General features: G+C 32.6%; 1 pseudogene; it reads left to right on the top strand.

The window, feature by feature from the left end:
* LOC120137051 lies at positions 1-846 on the top strand (annotated as a pseudogene).
* The last annotated feature ends 6,794 nt before the right edge of the window (positions 847-7,640 follow it).

Genomic DNA, 7,640 nt, shown 5'->3' with positions numbered 1-7,640 from the left:
CCTTTCAAAAGTCTTACAACTACTCTCTCTCTCTCGGCTGATAACCAAACTTTACCATGAAGAAGCTCTACCGGAGAGGTACGGTTCATCCATCACCTCCCATCACTACCGATCATCTGTCCTTCCTTCCGGCTACCATCTTAACCCTTGCGGCTGCTCTTTCCCTAGAAGACGGGAAGTTTTGGCCTATCTCATCTCTTGCTCTAACAACGATTTCGGCTACTTTTCAACCCACGGCAAAAATACCCAGAAATATCCGATTAAAAGAAGCAGCAGCCGAAGCGCCAGAGATCCTGATCATCCACCTCTTTTTACATGTGATTGTTTCAGGTGTTACATGAGTTACTGGGTCAGATGGAACTCGTCGCCGAACCGGCAGCTGATACACGAGATAATCGATGCTTTTGAAGATGGGTTAGCTCAAAGCAAGAAGACAAGGAGCAAGAAAGACAGGAAAAAGAAAAACGGCGGTGATGGGTCTGGTGGCTTGAAACGAGTCGATTTGAGCTTAAGAAAGGATGAGTGGAGTGAGCTGAAATCGGTGGAAACGAGTAGCAGTAGTTGTAGCGGTGAAGTTCGTGGGGACGATGGTGAAGAAGAAGGAACTGAGAAGGGTACAGTTAGGAGGTTCGTGAACTTCATCGGAGAGAGGATTTGGAATGTTTGGGGCAGTGAATTTTGGCGAGAATCCAAGAAAAGAGGTGGGTTTAACTCCCCCTTCCGATTTTTCTGTGTAAGAGAAAGAAGAATGAAATTTCTTATCTTCCCCACCTTTTTTATATTAAACCCTTTTACATTGTAAAAATTGTGTAGTATAATCTTTAATCAATCACGTTTTTGTTGTTCTTGAAGCAACCTTTTGATATTGTCCCCCACCTTTTTCTTCTGGTTTAAGCGGTCAATTCAACGTAGTATTATCTCAAGAAATGTGAGTTAATATACGATTAATATATGGTGTTACTGATATATTATAATATATTTAATAAATTTAATTTAATGCTATCGAAAATATTAAGTAATAATAATGTAATAGGTTTAAATCATGAAAAAATATTAAAAAATTTAATAATCGATAAATTTAACTTGTCGATTTGTGTCGATACAAATAAAAAAATGTATCGCTCCATAGTAATGTTACAGGTAAAAATATGACAAAATCGGTCTAAAAATAACAAAATCGGTAAAGCGTTATCAGATATATTAAAAGTGTCGATAATTTAATATAAGTATCGACACTTTCTAAATTTAAAAGAGAAGAAGTTATAACGTTCATAAAGTGTCGACAATTTATGAAAATGTATCGATCCATAACAATATAACAGTTAAAAATATAACAAAATCGATCTCAAAATGACAAAACAGGTAAATAAATATAGATATGTCGAAAGTGTCGATACTTTAATATATGTATCAACACTTTTGGAATTTAAAAGAGAAGAATTTATAACGTCTATAAAGTGTCAATACTTTAAAAAAATGTATCGATCCATAACAATATAACAGATAAAAATATGATAAAATATGTTTCAAAAATGACAAAACAGTAAAAAGATATCGGATATGTTGAAAGTGACGATAATTTAATATAAGTATCGACACTTTTAAAATTTAAAAGAGAAGAAGTTATAACGCCTATAAAGTGTCGATACTTTTAAAAAATGTATCGATCTATAACAATATAACAGGTAAAAATATAATAAAAACAGTCTCAAAATGACAAAATCGGTAAAGCGCTATCGGATATGTTGAAAGCGTCGATATTTTAATAAGTACACGTAATAAATTACGATACTTTCAAAGAAATAGGTAAATATCCTATCGAAAGTATCGACACTTGACATAAAAGTATTGACACTTAGGTAGTTGTATCGATTAAATATAAATAACATATCCGGTGTAAATATAAAGGCATAGCTAAATTTTCTCTAAAATAGATAAAGTTTTTGAAATCGAAGCGTAATTGTTGTTGCATTTCAGAAGTTGTTTCTACGACGAAGTTTTGTTTGTTTGTTGTTGCAGTCGAATCGAAAGGTACGTTGTTGAAACCCTAGTTTTTTTATTATTACAGTAATCAAAAATAGGTTTTTATGTGTTATTTGGGGTTTTTGAAGTAAAGAAGCATTTAAGATCGATATCGATACTTTTATTTAATATTATATGTAAAAAATGATATTATAGGTAAAAAATGATATTATAGGTAGAAAATGATATTTTAGATTGTATAAATGTGTCGACACTTGTTGTAGTGGTCATTCAAATTCTTTTGAAGACCAACCGTTTTACCACAAAGAGTGGTTATTGATTTTTGTATATTAAATAAAGTGTATGTAAGCAGTATTTGATTTGATTTGCACAAACTGATATATGAAGGAAAAATGAAGTTAATGGTGAAAAGCAACCAAATGGTGGATATATGTATTTCTAGTAAGTATCAATATCTTTTTGTTATTATTGTTGAAATGGTAATTGGATTAAAGTATTTAAGAACTTTAAATTGATTACAAATTTTAAATATTGACAGTATGACCGAATGCGAAAGTATGAAGGAAGATGGCACACACAACGGTTCGGTATGTAAAATGAAATTGACATTGAGTATTATTTAGCATTAATGTATTGATTAAGAAACGTTTATACTTAATATTAGGTGACAAAAGATGTGAGGTCGAAATAGAATTCGATGAGTGATGCTGAAAAGGAATCTTACATCACATAGTCAAGGAATGATAGTAAATAATACAAAGAACGTATGAAAGCACATGAAAAGAAGATATTCATTAAACTTGTAAATACGTTGATACAAGATATATAAGAACAATAACATTATATATTATTAAAAAAATGTAGGAAGTGTCGACAAGGTGCAACATAAAAAGTGTGAATTAATTAATTGAACACCTTAAAGAAAAGGATCAGTTGAATGTGCTAAGGGAAATGGGGTTTGGATCGTTGATAAGAGTAGAGGATCGACCAATTCGGAGGGAATTGTGTCGATCCTTGATGGAGCAATTTGATGTCAAACAATGTATTGCTAAATATGATGATTATTTATTCCCTCTGGGGGTATCGACTGCTGCAGTCGTCTTGGGGGTACAAAACAAAGGCAAAAGTGTTGTAGAAGTCTGTAGGAGTAAGAACTGGAAAGCACTTGCCTCCAAATATGGTTTGAATCAGAAGGTGACATATGCTGAAGTTGAAGAGGATATCAAAAGTGGATTTTAGGGGGGGATGACCTGAAGGCCCGAGTTCTATTGTACCTTATCGGGATATTTCTTTGTCCAACGGGTGATATGTCAACGAACAAGGACAATATGAAGCTCATTTGCGATGAAGGCTTGAAGGGTGAATTCAATTGGGCTAAATATGTACATTCGAGATTGATTGAATCAATAATCACCTTTCAAAAGGGCATCCAGAGATGCCTCAAAGGGTGCATAGCAATCTTAAAGGTAACTGAGTTGAAGAATGTTTTTGTTTTTTATATAAAATGATAGTATAGTTATTATATAAAATGATAACTTTTATTATAAATGCAGGTTGAACTGTTCGATTTTTGGTCAGGCTGTGATAGTTTGTCGGCTTATGAAAGAAACGGAGTGACACGCATTCATGCATGGGGGAAGGAAGAGGTGGTTAGAGTGATGGCGAAGTTGAAGTTGGATAGACCAAGGAAGTTAGAAATGGTAATAAATGTAATTAAATAATATTAAAAATATTATCAATGTCTTAATACAAATTTAATTTTGAAGGTTATTGTCAAGGAGGTAGAGGAGGCAGAGGAAGCAGAGGAGGCAGTGGAGAAGGAAGAATAGATGGTTGGAGGGGTGGATGACGGTCGGGGGGATTACGGTGAGGGAAAACAGAGTAAAGTTGACATTTTGATGTCTGAATCGAATTGGCTGATATTAAAAAAAATCCATTTTGATATTCATCAAGGACAATCAAGAGTCGAAGAGACACTTGAGAGGCATAAGGGGAAGTGGAAGGAAAGATAGATGTAGTGGTGAATAAAGTTGAGGTGTTGAGGGAACTTAATCTGTTGACAGGTGGAAAATTGATGTAGTTGTCAAGGAGGTTGTGAAATTGAGGAGTGAACTTACGGGGGTGAAGGAGGCGGTTGAGAAAAACTTGGATGAAAGGGGGAAATGAAGGGGGAAATAAAAGAGATGAAGATCTATATAGAGCAAAAATATGATGAACTGAAAAAATTTGAAGAAGAGAAGATGGAGGAAATGAGGAGAAAGGATATCACTAACATCTATACACCGGAGAGTGTTATAGATGCATATTTGGATTCGGAATGTCCTGCACCCCATAAGAAGAAGCAGAAGGTAAGTTGAATAAAAGAAAACTTAATTTGATTTTTATCATGTTGTTGTGACAAAAATTTGTATGCAAAACTGTAGGTTGAAAAAACGGTTATTCCAAGCGGAATTGAACCGGTCGAAGCTGCAATTTGTGATTATTTATGGAATAGTGGGTTAGAATCGGGGTAAGTTAAATATATTGCTTTGTGAGTGATATTTAAATATTTCATGACAATATATTAATCCTAATGATTCATACAGATGTTCTGTATTCTCAATAGGAAATCAATACGCTAGTGTATCCGACGTTGCAACGTTGAAGCCTAGTGAATGGGTTGGCAGAGTGGTAAGTAGACATCGATTAAAAGTTAAAACCTATTGAATATATTCTGATTCTGTAATTAATTTTGTTAGGTTATTGATTTGCTCGCATAGACAGTATACTACGATTCTAAAAAGTCAGGCCGGACGATTGGCTACATTCCATACCAATTAGCGGTGAGTTAAATTAATAAATGTTGAAAAGTAATGTTATAGACGGTAAATTAATAATGATTGTCACGTAATTGCAGCAACAGGCGTTGGACAACGCCTGTAATGTTGAGGGTATTGTGAGTTTTTGGGGTCCCATGTTGCATAACTATGTGAAATTCACCAAGTGTGAGAAGGTAAGACACCATACGAATAGGCATAAATGATTTTTTTGGATATATAATGTTGAATTTGGTCAAATTGGGTGTGAAATATGTTACAAATCATGATCACAATAAACCACAATAATTCACATTGGTATCTGTTGTTGCTGGATATGGTAGACTGTGTTACAACTGTATATGATAGTCTGTTTACATCTGAAGCAGCTAAACAAGAGTGAATGATGCTAAGAGATTGGTACGTATGAAAGGAAATTATGTAAATTATAATGCATAATTTGTTTGGATCATAACTTCATATTTTTTAATGCAGATGAAAATATTAGATAGTTATAATAAGAAAAGCATTTGGGTAGAAACATGTGGATCTCTAAGAAATTTCCCCTTGCAAAGATTAAAATTCGTGGAGCATAAGATGAACGAGCAATCGAATGGACATGATTGTGGCATTTATGTGATGATGTGGATGGAATCGATCGATTCTAGAGGGGCTACTGGTGATTTTGTAAGTAGAATTAAAAATTAGTTTGCGGTTAAATTGTTAAAAGTTGTAGATTGAATGTTGTGGTCTACAATACTTAACGTACTGACAATTTGAATATAGGTTGTTGGAGAATGGGATTGTATGCGAATATTAAACGATCTCGTAAGCTACAATCAAAATCAACTAAGAGCGAAGATGAAAAAAGTTGCCATGCTACACAAGAATAACAAAAGGAAGAGATGATGTAAATGTAGGGTTAATTTTGTATAAGATTTTTAATTTTGTATATGATTTATAATTTTGTATGTGAATGTAATTATATGAGATGAGAAAAGTTATCCAAATGTTTTTTGTACATGTTTCTTATACACAGTAGGAGTCATGTTGATAGTTACGATATATGGAGATCGTTGTCTGTATTATTCCAAATGTCACTAACATAATTATCATAATGTGCGGGACTGAATGGCCATTCCATATTTAGGTATGTTCAATAACTACAAAATGCAATAACTTTAAAGTAATAGGTAAATTTGCAATGTAGGTGGCAAAAATAGAATATAATAATGACAAAATTAATAAACAAAAAGATTTGATTCCAACATTTTGTCCAAGTATAGTTCCCAAACTTAATAGGTAACATATACCGTTTTAATGAGAGAATATGTAAACTTATGTGTCAATACATTTATAAGAAGTGTCGATCCCAAAAATAGCGAAACCCATAATTATAATGTAATAGGTAAATTAACAATGTAACCGGTCTAAATATACCGATTTTTGAGAAAACATGCGTACAAAAAATATCGACACAACTAAAACAAGTGTCGATACTTTTGGTCTATAATGTATTTTAAAACCAAGTGCACTAAAAAGTGTCGATATATTTATAACATGTGTCGATCCCAAAAACATTGAAACCCATAATTATGATGTAATAAGTAAATTAACAATTTAACCGGTCTAAATATATCAGTTTTTGAGAAAACAGGTGTACAAAAAGTATCGACACAAATAAAACAAGTGTCGACACTTTTAGTCCAGAATGTATTTCAAAACCAAGTGCACTAAAAAGTGTATATACATTTATAAGAAGTGTAGATCCCAAAAACATCGAAACCCATAATTATAATGTAATAGGTAAATTAACAATGTAACCGGTCTAAATATACTGGTTTTATAGAAAACATGTGTACAAAAAGTATCGACATAACTAAAAAAAGTGTCGATTCTTTTGGTCCAGAATGTATTTCTTAACCAAGTGCACGGAAAAGTGTCAATACATTTATAACAAGTGTCGATCTCAAAAACATCGAAACCCATAATTATGATGTAATAGGTAAATTAACAATTTAACTGGTCTAAATATACCGGTTTTTGAGAAAACAGGTGTACAAAAAGTATCAACACAAATAAAACAAGTGTCGATACTTTTGGTCCAGAATGTATTTCAAAACCAAGTGCACTAAAAAGTGTCGATACATTTATAAGAAGTGTCGATCCCAAAAATATTGAAACCTATAATTATAATGTAATAGGTAAATTAGCAATGTAACCGGTATAAATATACCGGTTTTTGAGAAAACAGGTGTACAAAAAGTATCGACACAACTAAAACAAGTGTCGATATTTTTGGTCCAGAATGTATTTCTTAACCAAGTGCACGGAAAAGTGTCGATATATTTATAACAAGTGTCGATCCCAAAAATATTGAAACCCATAATTATGATGTAATAGGTAAATTAACAATTTAACTGGTTTAAATATACCAGTTTTTGAGAAAACAAGTGTACAAAAAGTATCGACACAAATAAAACAAGTGTCGATACTTTTGGTCCATAATGTATTTCGAAACCAAGTGCACTAAAAAGTGTCGATACATTTATAAGAAGTGTCGATCCCAAAAACATCGAAACCCATAATTATAATGTAATAGGTAAATTAACAATGTTACCAGTCTAAATATATTGGTTTATGAGAAAATAGGTATACATAAAGTATCGACACAAATCCAACAAGTGTCGATACTTATTGTCCAGAGTGTATTTTAAAAACCAAGTGCACAACAAAGTTTCGATATATTTATAACAAGTGTCGATCCCAAAAACATCGAAACCCATAATTATAATGTAATAGGTAAATTAACAATGTAACTGGTATAAAAATACCTGTTTAATTTGAAAACAGGTCACCATA

Source organism: Hibiscus syriacus, unplaced genomic scaffold (assembly GCF_006381635.1).
Source record: "Hibiscus syriacus cultivar Baekdansim isolate YM2019G1 unplaced genomic scaffold, ASM638163v2 tig00110647_pilon, whole genome shotgun sequence".
Classification (NCBI taxonomy): Eukaryota; Viridiplantae; Streptophyta; class Magnoliopsida; order Malvales; family Malvaceae; genus Hibiscus; species Hibiscus syriacus.
This window is presented reverse-complemented; position numbering and strand designations above follow the sequence as displayed.